Below are 19,721 nucleotides of genomic sequence, written 5' to 3'. Positions count from 1 at the left end.
GGTTGTCTCTTTCACGTTGGTTGAGAGTTTCCCATTTTTCTGTAGGCTAAATAATTTTATATTCTGCCCTGGACATTTTCAATATAATGAGACTCTGCATCTTGCTTAAATCCCATGGGAAATGTTGATAGTTTTACTTTAGTAGGCAATCGACCTGGTTGGATTCCGGTCCCAAGTTCCAATCAACCTTCTGTGGGGTATGATTTAAATGTCATTTCTACATTCAAAGTCTTTGCAAAGTTATTCCGATATGTCTGGCAGGAGCGCAACCCAGTGGCCAGTCTAGGACCTGGACAGTGATTCATCTCATAGCTCAATACTCAAAAGTTTTTGGTATGCTGTTTGGGAACAGATCCATGCATGTGACAATTGGGGGGTGAGCCCAGGAGATCACAACCTTATGGGGTTACTTTCCTAAGCTCCTCCCTCTCCACTGTCTCCTAGGTACTTTTCAGTTCTTTGGAGCTCCCCCTTCCTGTCTTTCAGCCAGAAACCTGGGGCTTTTCTTATCTCATTCTACCACATAATCTGGGAGCTAGACAGCAGGAAGACAGAGAAAGGAAAAAAGTAATGGGAGCTGACTCCCACCTTTTTAGGACGACAGCTTCTCCAACTGAGAGAAAGGTTCCCCTCCCTTACAGCTTCAGGCATCTGTAAGCCCCCGCTACTGACACTGCCAGCACCTGAACACAAGATTTCCTGGGCGTTGGGGCACTACAGAATGATGAAAAATGTTTTAAAGGGGGTAGTTTCTACCACTCTCTCTGAGTGCTGGGAGTCTCCTTTTCCACTTGAGTCAGCACTAGAGGGTTTATCCTAGAGCTCTCTCTGTCCTTGCCTGGTACCCACTTCCAGGTTTGGGCTGCACGAAGTCCCAGCAGGTGACACTAGAAATAAAAAAGGAAACTCCCAGCTGGATGGTGCTACTTCAGATCCTGCTCTTCTCTAATCTACCTGCTACTGCTAACTTCTCAGAGTCCTCAAATTGCTATTCCATGTGTTCTACCCAGGTTTTTAGCTGCATTTGGTGGGAGAGACTAGGTGGCATGTGCTTACCCTGTCTCATCCAGAAATGGAACTCCCCAGGGGCAAATATTTTTTAATATAGCAGTCACATATTCTTATAAAATAACAGAAAATCCATAACTCCACGAATATTTTTTAAGATGAGGTTCAAGTAGGCTTTTAAGTTAGAAAAAAAAAGTAATTTGGCTTACAGAAAAATATTAAGTAACTCTACAAATTCTACCCATGTGTGACAAAAATCATGACAGTGGTATATAAACATCATAAGTTTGAGAAATGCTGTTCTATAGAAACCCTGTATTTTTTTTTAAAGGATTTTATTTATTTGAGAGACAGTGAGCACGAGTGGGGGGGAGGGGCAGAGGGAGAGGGAGAAGCATACTCCCCGCTGAGCGGGGAGCCAGACAAGGGGTCCCGTGCCAGGACCCTGGGATCATGACCCGAGCTGAAGGCAGACACTTCACCAGTTGAGCCACCCAGGCACCCCAGAAGCCACTGTATTTTTAAAGCTACCTCTATATAGTTCTATTTGTATAACAGTATTACTAATTTTAATTATGAATTAATATGAAATAAACTACACATGAATCTGCTTATACTATTTGCTTTCTGTTAACTGACCCTATAGTTGTTTCCTTCCAGCTATTACAGTCTACAGAATATTGGGAAAGAACAAGGAAGGTCATACAGGGACCTATAAACACAGCCTTCCTCAGGAAGACAGGTCTGAAGGACTAGGAAAGAAGGACAGATGTAGATGGGAGTGTTCCACAGATTAGGCAGCACATGAAAATTTCATGGATTCAGAAGTTAGCCTCTTTTAGAAATTTGCTTCACTTAGCCTAAAGCTTAAGGAACCCTTCTCTGGACTCCCCATACCTTCTTCACACTCAATATTATGGCATGCGTAACTGTGATCCCTGATTTCCTTTGCCCACCTTATTAGATTTTCAAGTCCTTGAGACCCGGCACAATGACCATGTCATTGTCCTCTTTGTCATCCAGGCATCGCATGGAGACTTATGCAGGTCATTAGTAAATGAGGATTTAAGGATGGATGCATCTCCTAAAACCATGCTTAGTACAGACACAAAATCATAATGACTTCTGTCTCAGTAGAAGCAGCTGCAATACTACTGAACTGGGTTAATGTCAACTAGGAATTTAGCAGAGATCTTAAAGGCTGCAAAGAAGAACAAAATGCAAATGGGATATGCATGTGTCTGTGTATATAGGATGTGGTAATGTGTTGGGGGCAGTCTGCAGTATCCTAAGGGCTCCATCCATAGCTGGCCTAGCTAGCCCTGCTGCCCCATTACTCAGGCATTCTCCTGGCTGCTGAGCAGTCAAGTCCTGTCCCTAATTGGAGAACTACCAAAACCAAAGGAAAATCCATTCTATGGTGAGAGACTTTTTCCCTTCATAATGGATGTAATCAAGATTACCTCTTCCCCAATGTTGTAATAAAAAAAAGAGATTTGCATGATAATAGGTATCTAAGCTTATCTGCTCCAGGTGCTTTATTCTCTTAAATGAAGTCAGAATATTCATGTTACGAGATCACTGTGTTCCCTATCTCCTTCCTCCTTTCCACCACCCATATCCAGTTGATCCCCAAATCTTACTGATTCTTCCATTTGAATCTTGACTCTATTTCTGTCCATCACAATTTCACAACGGCCAATAAAGCTATCTCTCTGGCCCAGCTCCCTTTATTCTCCCACTAACGTATTCCTCTTCAGCCACCGGACTCCTCACTGCTCCTCTGAACAACAGGTAACCTCTGATCCCAAGACCCTTGCAATTCTGTTTCTGCTGCTTCAAATGCTCTTCTCTCAGATATCTGCATGGCTTGCTTCCTCACTTCATTCAGATATGTGCTCACATGTTACCTTCTCGGTGAAGCCATCACTGATCACTCTACACAAAAAATCGTTCCCCACACAACACTCCCTTACCCTCATCCCTCTTCCTGGTTTATCCTTCTCCCAGGCAATTACAACTAGGTAAGCACAGTATATATTTATTTATTGTCTTTCTCCCCACTGGAGTGTAAGCTCCATGAGGGCAGGGAGTTCTGTCTATTTTGGTCACTGCTGACTCCCAACCGCCTGGAAAAGCACCTACCAAGAAAGAGGTGCTCAGTATTTTCTGAAAGAACAAACAAGACTACTTCCATCTCCAGTGCCTCTAACCTAATTCAAACGACTGTCGGTTCTAGTCCACAGTACTGTCACTGCTTTTTTAATAGGGCTTCCTGCCTTCAGCCTGAAACCCACATATGTCATCCTTGCTGCCTTGGGGATAAAGCCCAAACTCACTAAGGCTCATCAAGTCTCTCATGATCTGGTCCTGCACCTCTCTAGCCCATCCCACTTTCCTCACACCACAACTATGCTCCCATTATTCTAAATTATTTTTAGTGCCCCCATGGAACAGCTTACTCTCATTTCTAGGCCTTTCCACAAGCTGCTCCCTCCCATAGAATGTTTTCATCATTCTCCTGGCTACTTACCCCTTCCTTGGTCTGGCTCTTTCTTATCCTTCCCTCCAGGAAACCTTCCACTACTCTTCAAGACTGACATAGGGGGAAACTTCTGCATGCTTCAGAGAACACACATGTGCCTTCCCTTACTCAGCATCTACCATGTTGCACCACAACTGCCTGTTTGATGGACTGTATCACAACTATAATCAACATGAGGTGGACATGGTGCCATGAACATAGCAGGTACTTAATAAACTTTGTTGAATGAAAAACTGAGTAAGTGAACAAACAACTTTCTAATCTAGTGTTCTCTTTGGCAAATTATTAGTAGTCAGGTCTTTGATTCCTTTTACATACACTCAGAAGGGATAAAAATATCCAGAAGAAAACTGAAAAATTAAAAGTAACTTTTTAAAAAAGATTTTTTTATTTATTCATTTGAGAGAGAGAGCAAATGAGAGCATAAGCAGTGGGGAGGGTCAGAGGGAGAGGGTGAAGTAGACTCTGTGCTGAGCAGGGACTCAATCCCAGGACCCTGGATCATGACCTGAGCCGAAGGCAGACACTCAACCAACTGAGCCACCCAGGCACCCCAAAAGTAACTTTCTAATTGGAGTTTGAAAAACATCTGATCAAATAGAAGACTTTACCATGATCAAAGAGTTCAAAGATAAACTAGCAGATCAATGGAAATAACTGCAGACAATATAAAAAGTTAGAAATATTTAAAATAATCTGTATCCAAATGTTCTATACCCTAGAATACTTAATATATTGGCTAAAGGCACTAGCTAATAGTTCCATTTATGGAAGACTCTTATGAATTAGTGGGCCTAGGCAATGATCATCAGTGGCTACTGACATCACACACACAAAAGATAACCAGACATGGGTGCCTGGGAGGCTCAGTCAGTTGAGCATCCGTCTCTTGGTTTCAGCTCAGGTCATGATCTCAGGGTCATGATATTGAGCCCCTGTACTGAGCTCCACACTCAGTGGAGAGTCTGCTTGAGATTCTCTCCCTCGCCATCTACCCCCTCTCAGCTCGCACTCTCTTTCTCTCTCAAATAAATGAATCTTAAAAAAAAAATAAAAAGATAACCAGACATTTTGTATCTCACAATGGAAATATACACCAACACTCACTAAGAATTTTGTCCTCAGAAAGAGAACCCGAATCTAACTTGTCTCTGGATTTTACTACTAATTTACAGACAATATAGTAATCTAATAATGGGTAACTGACACGGGGATACAGTCACCAATATTCAGGCTGAAGGAAATTCTACAGGACAAATGATTCAAATAGGACAAAGAGGTTTCAAAGAAAAAGAGTGGAGGGAGGCAAAAGAGAGAGATACCATCAGCTAGTTACAATGTTTGAACTTTATTTGGATCCTGATTCAAAAATTCAAATATTTTAAAAAAATGAAATAATTGGGGAGATTTGCACATTGACTAACATATTTGGTGATATTAAGGAATTACTGTCAATATTTACATGAGTGATAATTATTGTAGTTATGTTTATAAAAAATAATTCTTATCTTTTAGAGGCACATAATAAACTATTTATAGATGAGATAATATAATGTCTAGGATTTGTTTCAAAAGAATCCAGGAGTAGGGCAAAGAGGAGGGAAGGGGTATAGATAAAGTTTGAAATTTTCTATAATAATTTTTTTTAAATTATGGAAAGCAAGGTTCATTATGAGTTTTGTTGTTGTTTGTTTGTTTTTAAGTAGGCTCTATGCCCAGCACAGAGCCCAACACACGATCCTAAGATCAAGACCTAAGCTGAGATCAAGAGTCGGACACCCAACCGACTGAGCCACCCAGGCACCCCAGGGTTCATTATAAGTTTAGCAAAGAAGACTGGCTCAGTCAGTAGAGCATGTGACTCTTGATCTTGGGGTGGTGAGTTTGAGCCCCACGTTGGGGGTAGTTTACTTAAAAAAAAAAGTTTAGCAAAGGACAACCGGAGTCCTGTTTTTTCATATTAATTTTATATGCTTAAAAAATAAAACTAATAGTGTACAATATAAAACTACAAGAGTAAAGCTCTCCCTCTGCTTTCTATTCCTGGTTGCCTCTTGAGAGGTAACTACTGTTAACTGAGCATCCTTCTGGAGCACATTTCCAGAAATATTTTATGCATTTAGAAACATAATTTTTAACATAAATCAAACTTTAACATACACATTATTCTACAACTTTTTTTTTAATTTAACATACTTTGGACATTTTCCCATACATCTGGCTTTATCTCACTCTCTTTAAAGAATATACCATATTCTATGATATGGACTACATTATCCATTTAACTCCTCTATGAGTGAAGAATTAATGCTACTTTAAACAATGCACCATGGGTATTCTTTGGCATATATCATGACACACTTATGCAAGTGTGTCTATGAGATAATTCGTAGAAGATGAATTGCCGTGTCAAGGGATATATGCATTTAAATTTTGGATAGGTATCACCAAGCTGCCCTCCAAGAAGGTTGCACTGATTTATACTCTCTCCCTCACCTCCCATCAATAGTATTTGAGAATGGGTGTTTGTACCACGGCTTGACACATTTTTAAATAATTTTTATTTTTTTTTTTAATTTTTTTTTCTTTAAAGATTTTATTTATTCATCTGAGAGAGAGAGAGAATGAGAGATAGAGAGCACGAGAGGGAAGAGGGTCAGAGGGAGAAGCAGGCTCCTCGCTGAGCAGGGAGCCCGATGCGGGACTCGATCCCGGGACTCCAGGATCATGACCTGAGCTGAAGGCAGTCGCTTAACTAACTGAGCCACCCAGGCGCCCTAAATAATTTTTATTTAAATAAAATATTAAAAAATAATATTTTGTTTGTGTGCCTTTAATTATGGTGACTATTGATCTTTTTTTCTCTTTATTTGATCTATCCATTCATGTCTTTTACATTGGGTTCCTAGTCTTTTAGAATTGACTTGTAAAAACACTTTGTGTGCTAATGAAATCAGAGTATTTGCTTCCAAAAAGGAAAAAAAAATGGCCCTCAAATTAAGATTTAAAAATACTAAAGATTAGCTTAAAAATATGGGTATATACTATTACTGACCAAGAAATCATGTGACTGAATGAAGTCAACTTTCTGTAATAGTGTCTGATATGATTACAGGACATTCAGATAAATGCCAAAAAACAAAGAAAGAAATACAGAAGACATGTCAGATGTTCATATTTCCGAAAAACCATGACATTCACATATGTTGTTCAAATTTACTAATTTCCTCTTGCACTTCTTCCCACCTTACCTCAGTCCTAGATATGGCACTCCTATTCACCTGACTTGAAAACTTGACATTCCCTTTAACTCCTTATTCATGTCACAGTCAAGTTGGTTACCAAAGCCTACTAATTCGTATTCAGAAATGAGAGTACCAGACTCAGGTTCTTTGTTACAGTGGCTCATTTAAGAGAATGGATTCAAATGCACCCCCCAGACACATGCACACATGCTTCTTAAACCTACTTACCTTCCTCATGCTGCTTCCTACTGCTCTCTCCCCCCAAATCTAGGCCCTTAACACTGCAGGCCATTCATTACTGCTTTAAGTGCTAGTTGATGCTTCCTGTCTTTTTAGGTCAACTATGTATCTTAAATATTATCACTATATTAAACAAAAACAGCATTTTCATCCTATACTGTGTTCCCCTGCTTAAAAATCCACAATGGCTGGGGTGCCTGGTTGGCTCAGTCAATAGAGCATGAGACTCTTGATCTTAGGATCATGGGTTCAGGCCCCACATAGGGCGCAGAGCTTACATTAAAAAAACAAACAAACAAAAAACACAAAAAACCCCACAATGGTTATCTATCTAATATCCAAGAGATAGTTGATATACAGAAAGCATATTTACTTTAAAAGCCTATCTCAAAACCAACATTAATTTTACTGGGCCTGTGACTTTAAATTTGTCTCCATACTCATTAAAATGAGGTATGAGGGGCATCTGGGTGGCTCAGGTCATGATCCCAGGGTCCTGGGATTGAGCCCCACATCGGGCTCCCTGCTCAGTGGGAAGCCTGCTTCTCTCTCTCCCACTTCCTCTGCTGTGTTCCCTCTCTGGCTTTGTCTCTCTCTGTCAAATAAATAAATAAAATCTAAATAAATAAATAAATAAATAAATAAATAAATAAATAAAATCAAATAAAATGAGGTATGATATCTATATGCCTTAGAGTGGATGTGATGATTGAATGAAATGCTTTATGTGATAGTGCCTAGCATATAGAAGGTGCTCAAAAAATAACAGGTGAGAGTAGCACTAATGTGAATGAATATTCTACCCTCAATAGAATGTGAAGGGATTTTTGAATTAGAGAAAAGACAAGTGTCTAACACAATTTCTGGTATGTTGCATGCACTTGATAATACATGTTAAACCCTGGGCTTCCAGTAAAACATGGCAGAATGAATACACATTTATCTCCTTTCCTCTCAAAATCCCAGTAAAATCACAGCAAAGGGTAATAAGAGCATAAATACATAAGGACAGAAAGAGTGGGAGATGAGAGAGTAGTACATGAGAGGTATCAAAATTTTGGACTCTGGTAAGCAAACAGAAGAATGGGAAGTGTAACAGACAAAAGCATGCTAAAATTTAAATGTTACTCACACCAGGGTGAAATAAGCAATCAAGCTGGTTAGAACTTCAGAACTTGGAAAGGCCCTGAAATTAGAGGCTCCATATACCTCTGAAGGTAGAGGTAAGGTGTGGGATTTAAGGGATTAAAAAAAAAAAGAGGTTGGTTGGACACCTTTGAAAGGATCCCTCAGTTTACCCCATCTCTGCCCTGAGCAGCAGACTATGTCTTACCCACTGGCAGGAGAGGGATTTTATTTGAACCCTAGACGTTCTGGTCTTTGGAACACGAGGCACAGCTGGAAATTGGGCGCCTGGCAGGTAGCAATGCTGAAGAGACAACAGCCATTTGGTGCACTCTGATTAAAAAGCTCCTTTAACACCTTCAATAAAGGGAAGGTCACAATGCCACCCAATTTAAAAAAAAAAAAAGAGCTTCTATTAAAGTGTATCTTAAAAATTAAAATTATCTTTAGAGACAATTTTTAGCCATTCACATTTTGAATGTCCGTTTCTCTTTACATTAATATTCTAATGATATTCCCACTCATCTGGCATTTGGAAATGACTGAAGTTAGTGATATGATAGATGTCCAGCCAGTGAGCAGGAGTCTGACGGCCGCATTAGTTAACCTTCAAGTCATTATTAAGTGACTCAATCTAATGAGCCAAGTAATCTCTTTCTGTATAAAAGTCTATTAAACAAATTACAGGGTCTTGGGAGCAACTTACCAGGCAAGGAAAATCTCACACATGTATGAACATTTTTCTTCAAATAACAAAAAACAATTAGAATAAATTTAACATCAGTTGGTAATTATTTTAAGTTAAATTTCTTGACAAAAGTGACACTAACTTGAAAACAAAACAAGATTAAAATAGCCACAATAAGGGTGACTAGATAGGCTACCTTTATTGTTCTATGTACGATTTGAAAAATCCGAAACCATTTGGTACTTACTTTTTTTTTTAAATAATAATAAAAAAAAACAATCACAAACTGTCAAGCAGTTTCCACTCTATCCTCAGCAGCCAGTCACCGGAAATACCAGTCAGTGCTCAAGACACAGAGGTTTGAGCACCACAGAGGCCATCGCCAACTCTGAGAGCCCCCTGAGAGGGAGCTGTGACTACAGCAAAGGACTCCAAAGCTGGAATGGAAACTCCATGAGGACAAAGGCATTTTTGTTTTTATTTTGTTCACTGACTTATTTCCAGCTCCTAGAACATGGCTGGAACATAGTAGATGCTCAGTTAATACAGTCAAATAAAAGGCTATCCTGAAAGGTCCCTTTGGTCCTCCCAAAGTTGGGAACAACCAATACAAAGAACACTCCAAATATGGCACATATCAGTGGGGTCATTGGCAAGCTTGGATGGTGTTCCTACTTAAAGTCAAGCTCTCCTTTCTCTAGATTTCCACAGCTCCTTATAATCTGGAATAGACCCTCTAGCACAATTATGAAAAAGGAGCAAAAGTTTCACTTCTCTAGATCAGGAGACATAGCCTCAGTCTCTCAGGATGCCCCTAGAATGTACAGGGAGGTATTTGTCGTGGGCACTGCCTGCGACCACTCCCAATCCACTCAATCACTAGACAGGAGCATCATAACTTTCTGGCCTAGACTGGTGTCACTGTTACATTTTAACATAGAAACAAACCTTAGTGCTTCTCAGCAAATCTAGAGAAGAGTGGCCTTACATTTCTGCAAATCTTTTCAATGTCTGGATTAAGGAAGACAGCCAGATTCTCCTGTTTCTGTATGCACTTGGTTACACATCATGTAGCTTTTGGAAAACTCCGCTACATACCCATAAGAAGCAAGTAATGTTTTAGCATTGTTATGAACATAGTTGTGACTCCTGAAAGAGTCTCAGGGGTCCCTGAGCCACTCTTTAAGACACTGTTGTAAAAGAGATGCATGCTAAAAGCCATAATTTTGATCAACACTTAGAAGGGATTCTCAAACAGGAAATGCGAGTTTAAAAAGATGGAGAGGAGTGAGGAAAACATCGCTGACCACGTGTGGCCATACTTTAAAGAAAGCCAAAACATTTTATCAGTGTTGTTGTTATTTTAAATGTTGCTTACCCTTTGTACTTTACCATATTTCAATGGGGAATGAATTGCTATGTGAAGGGAAAAAAAGCCAATGCTTCTCTCTGACAAGACATAGCCCAGAACAAAAACCATGTACTATCACTCCTTCCAGTTCCTAGACAAGTGTCGATTGTTAATGTACATTGACTTTTTAGACCATTACTTCTAAGGGACATTCTAATTATAAGACCCATAAGTCACCTTTCTCCTGCCTTTCCTTGCCTTGCATAACTTTCTGCTGTCATTCAAATATTATTTAAGAGGACAAAATAACAATTTCCAATCACTAATCAGTTCCGAACTGCTGCACAGTTCAATCTTTCTGAGAGCCCGTTTCTACAAATAGCAGCTAAATGGCAATCTACAAATCAACTCATTCTAGTCCCTTTTAAACACATACATATTGGTCCTTAGATAGGTGCAAGTGATTTTCTATCTGCTGCAAATGATTCGTAAAGAAGCAAAACGGCTGTATTCACTTATGGATGATCCAAGACAAATAATTATTTATGGAAAATCATCTCACATTATCATTTTTCCCATACTTAAGAAGATACATGATTTCCAATTTTCCTTCCCACAGGCAAGCAAAATCAGATTAGTTATGGTGACTTTTTCAGGAAATATTTGGCTTTATCGTCTTATTTAAATTTACACCCGCCTTAACAAACCTTATACGAGTTTACTAACTAGGCCAGCAGTTACAGGTCTGGAACAGGGGATCTAGGTTGAATCCTAAAGCTGCCACTTGCAATGTGACTTTGGGCAAGTTAATCTGTGCCTCAGCTTCCTCAGCTTTTAAAATGAAGATAACAGTATCTGCCTCACAAGTAGATGATGGGATTAAATGAGATAATGAGCAAGTGGGTAAAGCACTTAAAACAGTGCCTGACACATAAGAAGTATTCAGTAAATGTTAACTTCTGTTTTTATATATTAGTCTTCTAAAATAGTCACAGCAGAGAGAATAGTCCCTAATAATCTAATAAAGCCCCAGGACAATAAGGAGGAAAATATTAAGAAGAGGTGACTGTCTTAGTGGCCTCCCTTCCTAATAGGTAATTGTCCGCACTATGTAAGAAAGTGCTGACAAGCCATGAAAAAGATATCAAAGACATTTTCTTAATTATTACAATTCTGTGAAACCAGGAAAAAAACTCAGAGAGACTGGTCTTTCAAAACAGACTGAAGGAATCTTAACAGAAATTTGACATATCTATCTAGAAACAAGAGAATCACGCAACCAGCATTAACACTGTTCTATACTTCTATTGGGCAAGATAAAACTATCACAGCCAGAAGATAGTTTGTATTTTTATTTTTTTTTAAATACTTTATTTATTTATTTGACAGAAAGAGACCCAGCGAGAGAAGGAACACAAATGGGGGGAGGGGGAGAGGGAGAAGCAGGCTCCCCGTGGAGCAGGGAGCCCGATGTGGGGCTCGATCCCAGGACCCTGGGATCATGACCTGAGCCGAAGGCAGATGCTTAACGACTGAGTCACCCAGGCGCCCCCAGAAGATAGTTTTTTTTTTTTTTCAGAAGATAGTTTTTATTCACGCATGTCTGTAAGCATCATATATACACCACTATATATGCAGGAAGAGCTGAAGGTGTGTAACTCTGTTCTCACACATAGCCTAGCAGCATACTCTGAGAGAATCGAAGCTTGAATCCAAAAAGAAAACTTTCATGAAAATTTAAAAAATCCTTGCCACCAGGGTTAACCTTATCCAAGATAGCTTAACTCCTGCAGTATATCAGAAAAAGATTCATCTGTGGAGGGCTGGCACATAAAAGTGCTAACTACAATACATATGAGAATTATAGCTAACATTTATTTAACACTTACTATGTTTCAGGCATTATTCCAAGTTTTTTAGATGTATTATCCAATTAATCCTCAACATCATAATGAGACAGGAATTTTACCATCCCCACTTATACCCAAGGAATTAAGTTCATTAAGAAATTAAGCTGCCCAAATGTCAAGTTAATGATGCCTAGTCAAAAACAGTCTGGCTTCTAAACCCAAGTTTTTAATCATTAGGCAAAGAAGAAGGTTGCACAAATACATATCATACACTTATATACCCTGGGAGGGGGCTAAATTTTAGGGAGAGGGTTTTGGTTATCCATTGACAATAAGAATGTATGGACTTGCGGAGCCTGGGTGGCTCAGTCGGTTAAGCGTCTGCCTTCGGCTCAGGTCATGATCCCAGGGTCCTGGGATCAAGCCCCGCATCTGGCTCCCTGCTCCTCGGGGAGCCTGCTTCTCCCTCTCCCTCTGCTGCTCCCCCTGCTTGTGCTCGCTCTCTGTCAAATAAATAAATAAAATCTTAAAAAAAAAATCTATGGACTGGTAGTATTAAAAGATTTCCTATCTCATTACTTTAGGCACAGTTTTATCGGCTTTCTGTGGCATTCCATTGACACGATCTGCACTTGCTTAAATGAACAGGACTGCCACAGTAAGCCTAACATCACAGCAACTGGCAGGATTTCGAAAATGACAATCCAACCACCAATAAACTTCAAGCCCTACCCTAAACTTGTTTTTTAGAATGGTTGCTGACCTCCAGATCCTACTTTTATCTTCAAATAGAGCTGTGTCCCCTCTTAGCTTAAGTTAACTCATACTACTGAGAAATTCACAACGGTAAGGAAGCAGGTGGAGAAAGTTCAGAATGCGGATAAGACAAATATGGTGACTGATCACTCAGCCTAATGGTATATCAATCTTGGCCATGGATTACAGATTGGCCATACATAACACTATTATGAATAACTTTCATTAATCTTTTTATTATAGTTTTATTTCTTACCCATTAAACAAGTTTTTTCCATCTTCTTCCATATCATTCCATAGCCATTGATTAGGTTTCCTCTTCTCTATTACCTATGAGGGAAACAATTCATAAGGTTGGGCAAAAGAAAAGCAATTTCATGAATTTTATTTATAAATTCAAAAAAAGGATCAGTACCTAGGATATGTAGCTACATGGAGTTTAGGCTTAAAAGCTCTATGAAATAGCTATAAACTTCAGGAGTAATGACTTAAATAATTACAATAGTGATCTTGAAAATTGGGAAATTATAATTCAGCTTAATTCTGAAAACTTATTACTAAGACTCCGTGTGTCCAAATATTTGCCATCTAGGTTCCACTTACATCATTTGAACTACTGCAATATACTTTTGAATGGGGAGGGGTGGAATTACAGATATATAAAACAAATCGCTACAGTAGGAACAAACTCAAAATGTTGATGACATCCTTTAAACTGTCATTAAAAATAAAGTCCCTAACAAGCAAATTTCAAGCTTACCTCCTAGGGAAACTTCTTGAATTCTCAGGTTTTCTGGTGTCATGCAAGGCAAGAGTACAGGATGCAGAATAGCAAAGACCAGTTATCATCATGGTGTCCACTACAAGACCTTATGCAAGTTTCTTAATTTGTCTGAGCCTGTTTTCAAATATACTTCAGGGCACTGGTATAAAGACTAAATGAGAATGTAGGTAAATGCTAGGTCACTGCCTGGCACATAGCTGATGGTCAACAAAGGTTTAGCTCCCTTCTTTCCCTTCTTCTTATCTTTCTACCTTTAGTTTTGAGGAATTTTCACGGCTTGAGAGGACAAAGTCCATTCTTAACCTTACCTCACCTCATTCTGTCAAATAACAACAATAACAATGATGAAGATAGCTGCTGATGGCATTGATATGGTTTTAAATGTGTGCCAGACACTCATCTAAGCACTCTTGCACATATTAACTCATTCACTTCTCTCAATGATGAGTCAGGCATTATCTTTATTCCCATTTCACAGACATTGAAACTGAGGCACAAATAAGTTCCACAGTTACTAAATGGCACAGCTAGGATTCAAAATCAGGTTTCTGCTCTGAAGAAATACTAGCACCAAGGACTAACATCAAAGTGACAGCAGTGATGCCCTTCCTTGAAGAGCTCTCTAATATTAATGTAGTCAGATACGGAATGTTCAGATGGCTCACCAAGTAAAAGAGATTCATATTTTAGATAATTAAGGTTATCTAAACATACATATATAAATAAATGTAACTGAATATTAAATATAACTGAGATTCAATATATAAACTATAAATTATGCATTTAAAATATAGTATATGTGTTATATATCTCAAAATATTTTAAGTATTTTATAATATTTTTTAAAGTTTAAAAAGTTGATCATGAGAACATTAATATATTTAAATTAGAAAAAAATCTAACCAAGATCATACCTTTTTTGGCAAGGTCAGTTATGTGGTACATTGTGAAATACAAACATTTATTATCCTATGTTATACCTTGTCTATAACTGTCTTCCCCAGTAAACTCCTGGAGGACAACAGGACCTTGTCTTACTTATTGTGAACAACAGTGATTTCTAAAACTATGCCTAGTCTTTACTAGGTGCTCAATAAATATTGATGAAAGAACAAATAGGCTGAATACAAAACAAAGAAAATGTTCAAATCTGTCATTTCTATTCATATTCTAAGGCACCAACACTCTAGCCTTACTTCCTACCACCCATTCACTCTATAATTTTCCTACCAGCAAGGCCTTGCTGGATTTAAATGTTTTCCTTGACCCAGTCACATATTTGGCCTATTCCAATCTATAAACTCACGTAGCAAAATGTCTTATGACAAAACATCTCAAATATACAATTAATCAGAAGATTCGCACATGAATGCACGCACGTAACATATTGTTATGGCACTCTGTGGTTTTTGAAGTGCTTCTACACCTACCTCTCAGATGCCTCAAGACAGCCCTGAGAGCAGACAAGGCAGGTGTGATAAGCCAGGAAGCTACATCTAATGTTGTTTGTTTTTTGAAGTAGAAACATATTTTCATTGTCACTGCTGAAGAACCAATGGCTCAGAAACCAATGCTTTTTCTGCAGTTTGGGTAGAAAGTCTAAAAAATGACATTTTAAAGTCAATGTCATAGTAATTTTTTAATTTATTTTTTAAATTATGAGTGATCATGATCAGTCTTATTTTTTTTTAATATTTTATTTATTTGAGAGAGTGAGAGAGAGAGCACAAGCAGAGGGAGGGTAGAGGGAGAAGGAGAAGCAGACTCTCTGAGCAGGGAGCCCCAACACAGGGCTCGATCCCAGGACCCTGGGATCATGACCTGAGCTGAAGGCAGATGCTTAACCGAGTGAGTCACCCAAGCACCCCACCTATTGACTTAATATATATTGTTGGTTGAATGAATTATTTTTTTAAATTTATTTGTCAGAGAGAGAGAGCACAAGCAGAGGGAGGAGCAGGCAGGGAGCCCAATGCGGAACTTGATCCCAGGACCCTGAGATCATGACCTGAGCTGAAGGCAGTCGCTTAACCAACTGAGCCACCCAAGGCATCCCAGTTGAATGAATTATTGATAGAGGACCTCTTCTTTTAAATTGACCTTTATCTCAAATTTTACTTCTTGGGCAATATGCTTTCTAATATTTACAAAGTATTTTCAATTAAAAACCTCACATAGCAGGGGCCCCTGGGTGGCTCAGTCTTTGGTTAAGCATCGGAGTCTCGATTTTGGCTCAGGTTATGATCCCAAGGTTGTGAGATCAAGCCCTGCACTGGGCTCCAAGCTCAGTGCAGAGTCTGCTTAAGATTTTCTCCCTTTCCTTCTGCCTCCAGCCACCCTCCCCTGCTCATATACTCTATCTCAAATAAATAATTTTTTTTTTTTTTTTTTTAAAGCAAGGGCGCTTGGGTGGCTCAGTTAAGTATCTGTCTTCAGCTCAGGTCGTGACTGCAGTGTTCTGGGATCAAGCCTCACATCGGGCTCCCTGTTCAGTGGACAGCCTGCTTCTCCCTCTGCCTCTGCTGCTCCCCCTGTTTGTGCTCGCTCTCTCTCTCTCAAATAAATAAAATCTTTTAAAAAATAAAAAATAAAAATAAATTTTAAAATTTAAAAAAAAGCAAACCCCCAAAGCCCAAAAACTTCACATGGCATTTATCACTGTAAACTATAATTTTTTTCAACTCTCTACATGTACCTGTTTGTTTTAGAACAAAACACTTCACCTTGTTTTAGCCTTCCCAAATAAAAACCAATTGGGACCAATACAATGATGTATAAGAGATCAGAGTCTCAGACTAAAAGATGGTCAAGCCCCACATTAGAAATTTTCTTCCCTAAATGCCTGTGCGGCGCAGTCAGTTAAGTGTTGGACTCTTGGTTTTGGCTCAGGTCATGATTTCAGGGTCCTGGGATCGAGCCCCAAGTCTAGGGCTCCATGCTCAGCATGGAATCTGCTTGGGATTCTTTCCCTCTTTCTCTCCCTCCCCCGGCTTGTGCTCACAAGCGGACGCTCTTTCTCTTAATCTCTCTCAAATAAATAAATGTAAATTCAATTTTTAAACAAGTTTTAGGGGCGCCTGGGTGGCTCAGTTGGTTAAGCGTCTGCCTTTGGCTCAGGTCATGATCTCAGGGTCCTGGGATCGAGTGTTGCGTCGGGCTCCCTGCTCAGCAGGGAGTCTGCTTCTCCCTCTCTCTCTGCCCCTCCCCTCTGTTCATGCTCTCTCGTGGTACACACGCACATTCTCTCTTTCACTCTCAAATAGGTAAATAAAATCTTAAAAAAAAGTTTTAGAAATCCACCTGCTTTGATTGACTTCCGTATCTAGTAATAAGATATTAGATGGGTCTGTTTATTTATAAAGGGCATAAGAACACAGAAGAGTGCAAGAGCCTTAGATTTAGAATCGTAAGGCTTGGGTTTAAGCCTCAGATTATCCACTTATTAGCAGTGTAACCTTGGGCAACTCACTAATGTTTTGGGACCTCTACCTTCTCACTTTTAAATGGATATAACATCAGCTCTACTCCCTTCTGCGGGTGCTGCATACATCAAATAAGAAAATGTATGTGTAAGTGCATTGTAAACTGACAAGAGCTATACATGGGTTAGCTCTTCTTTCCTTGCTACCAAAAATAGCAAAGACTTTAGATCCTTATTCTGGTGAGAAGAGACATTGATTATTTGAACATTCCAGGGGCTTGGGGAAGCATGCTAGGATAAAAGAACCTGATCTTTCCTGTGGAGCTAAAGAATCCTAAAATGTGTTTGGTATCAGCATCTTTATTTTAGTTAAATAACATCCTGGTCTTAACTAACAGCTTAGAGGGATTAAAGGGCATGAGATGTTAGCCACCCTGTGAATTTCTTCTCACCAAAAAATAAAATGACTTAAAAGCAAGAGCAGATATACTTGCATTCTCCCCAATCATCCCAGATCAGTATGTGCAAACAAAAGCAATACCAAATCCCATTTAATCTGGAGAGCAGCAGTGGCAGCCACAAAAATGGCCTTCCGTCTAGCATGCACCAGAACTGCTATTCCATTGCTGTGCTGAAATCTACTCCCGCTTTTCTACTCCCCACATACAATAAATATTAATTGGTAGAGTTCAGTCTGCCAGCATTCATTCAAACCGTTTTAAAAACATTAGTTGTCATTACCAAGCACATTTTATAAATACTATACAACAATTTTGTCAGCACAGAGCAGCAATTTTAATGGGAAGAGAACATTTATGAACATTTATTTTACTCCTACTAGATACCATGCGAAGTGAGGTGTTTTCACATATATTTGCTCAGTTAATTCTCACAACGAGGTAGGTGCCAGTGGCACTCTATGGATGAAGAATGGATATTTGAATCAGTTGTTAAATGACTAGTCTAGGATCACACAGGAAAAAACAGCAGTACCTAGGCCCAAGATAATTGCTTTGCATTAGTGCACTTTCAGTAACTCTACATCTGTGGCAAAGAACAGGAGGTTTATTTAAGTAAAGTTTTGTGTCATGGTAAAATTTAGTTGGTGGTTAGCAATATCCTGATGCACTTTACATGCCTTGTTCAAGAGGGGACAGAGCTGTAAATGTGCACTCCTACAGAAACAGTGTCTGATTCTAAAATTTAAACATAGAGACTTATTATCGGTGCAGGCTGGCTCAGTCAGGAGAGCATGAGACTCTTGATTTTGGGGTTGTGAGTTGAAGCCCCACACTGGGTATAGAGATTACTTTAAAAAAAAAAAAAGAAAGAAAGACTTTTCACTGCAGCTAGTTGTTTTTAGAGAAAACACTGCAAAGGAAACATAAATTCACTAGAGTCAATAACAGTTTTATAAAGAAGCTATCTCTTGGAGATCATATCTAAACAAGTGCCAAAAATTGCTGTGTCTTACAAACATGAAAATTTTGTAAGAATTTTGAATATTAGAAAAACGTTTCCTATAATCACAGCTCTTCTTTTAAAAACTAAAGCTAACTCTAACCTACATATCACCATTCACTATAGTATAAACATAAAGTGATATTGTTGTTTTTTCCCTGAAAATTTCCATTGAAAAACTGGTATTTATAAAAAACATTTTAGAAGGGTTCTAAAATGGACACTACTAAAGATACAATAAGGTTTAGATAAATTGATGGACTATTTATCTGTGCCAAGCAATGAGATGTTAGGAGTGTTTGGACAAGAACCAAAACCCTGTAGAGCTTTCCAATGAAACAGTTCTAGCAGAAACAATACAGAGCTCGATGGCTACCCTGTTATCTGGTTAAAGTATTCCAAGATACAAAATAAACCCAGATCTTAAAAATATATAATTCTATCAAATTATAAAACAATACCCTAATTAGGTGTTGTGGTTAAGAGAGCAGGTTTAGGCATTAGGTTGGCTGGATTAGAATCTCAATGGGACCCAATTCATAGCCTGGGCTCAGTTTCCTCACCTACCTCATGCAGCTGCTGGGGAGTTAGCATGTGGAAAGTGCTCAGAAGAGTCAATGGCATAATAGCATCATCTATTATTTTTCTAGTTTTACCTCATGTAAAAAATAAAACACATATGTAAAAAAGATTGAAGGCCTCTCATTACTGAGCTAATCCATTTCCAAATTTAGAATTTAAAAGGTAATAAAAAGAAGCAAAATCCTAGCTTTCTTGATAACAGTCAAGATGGCGGTTAACCTGGAGTGGGGTGTAAGGGAGCATCATAGAGGAAATTTTTACACTTTATAGGATGGTTAATCCTGGCTTTTGTTTCACTGGTCTTTAAAATGTACATATGTTTTGGCAGACCTGGCTGGCTCAGTTGGTACAGCATGTGACTCCTGATCTCAGGATTGTGAATCTGAGCCCCACACTGAGTGCAGAGATTACTTAAAAATAAAATCTTAAAAAAAAAATAAATTGTACATGTTTTAAAATATATTTCACTAGCAGTTCTGGGGTGGAGTCTTTTGGGTTTTCCACATAAAGTGGGAATGCAAGCTGGTGCAGCCACTCTGGAAAACAGTATGGAGTTTCCTCAAAAAGTTGAAAATAGAGCTACCGTACAACCCAGCAATTGCACTATTGGGTATTTACCCCAAAGATACAAATGTAGTCATCCGAAGGGGTACGTGCACCCCAAT

The 19,721-nt window shown here is 38.9% G+C and overlaps 1 protein-coding gene across 2 annotated transcripts in view; it reads right to left on the bottom strand.

Annotated features, from left to right (window-relative positions):
- The window catches only part of USP49 (ubiquitin specific peptidase 49), an 87,927-nt gene that overhangs the window by 40,527 nt on the left and 27,679 nt on the right, over nucleotides 1-19,721 (bottom strand). For both annotated transcript variants that reach the window (XM_028097661.2, XM_028097662.2), the window contains one exon: nucleotides 13,065-13,138. The gene's annotated coding sequence lies outside the window, so the exon portion shown is untranslated. The remainder of the gene's footprint in view (nucleotides 1-13,064; nucleotides 13,139-19,721) is intronic.

Source organism: Eumetopias jubatus, unplaced genomic scaffold, assembly GCF_037043125.1.
Source record: "Eumetopias jubatus isolate StellerSeaLion01/CBP00866 unplaced genomic scaffold, mEumJub1_p1.0 scaffold_6, whole genome shotgun sequence".
Classification (NCBI taxonomy): Eukaryota; Metazoa; Chordata; class Mammalia; order Carnivora; family Otariidae; genus Eumetopias; species Eumetopias jubatus.
The sequence above is the reverse complement of the archived record's forward strand: the minus strand, read 5'-3'. Positions and strand labels throughout refer to the sequence as shown.